A 491-nucleotide genomic window follows, 5' to 3' on the forward strand; every position below is an offset into this window, starting at 1 on the left:
CTAACATACATGTTCTTTCTTAGGAATCATTTTCACCTGAACAGTAGTGGTCAATAAAATGAATTTTCGTTAATATTTCTTTTTATAAATAACTTATTGACTTTAATAATGATTTACATATTTCTAGCAGTTATAAATTGTGATAAAAATAAAATCAAATTATGTGTATTAATTAAAGTTTGTATTTTTTTCCTCATTTTTTAATACCTTAAGTTAATCTTAGATAAATATGTAAAAGTATTCAGTTATATATGGGACCATGTCTGTGTTACATATAACTTCAATGCTACACCTGTCACTTTATAGTTATTATTGTAGAATATATATTATATCAATACATTTATTGTATTACGAAAATCTATAATGAAAATAATTTATCCTAGTTTTTATCAAAATTAAATTCTTATGATCGAGTAAACACTCGCATGGATAAAAACAAATTAGATCAAACATTTTAATTTTTAACAAATTTTTATTTTCTAAAAATTCCT

This window comes from Arachis ipaensis, chromosome B10, assembly GCF_000816755.2.
Source record: "Arachis ipaensis cultivar K30076 chromosome B10, Araip1.1, whole genome shotgun sequence".
Taxonomy (NCBI): Eukaryota; Viridiplantae; Streptophyta; class Magnoliopsida; order Fabales; family Fabaceae; genus Arachis; species Arachis ipaensis.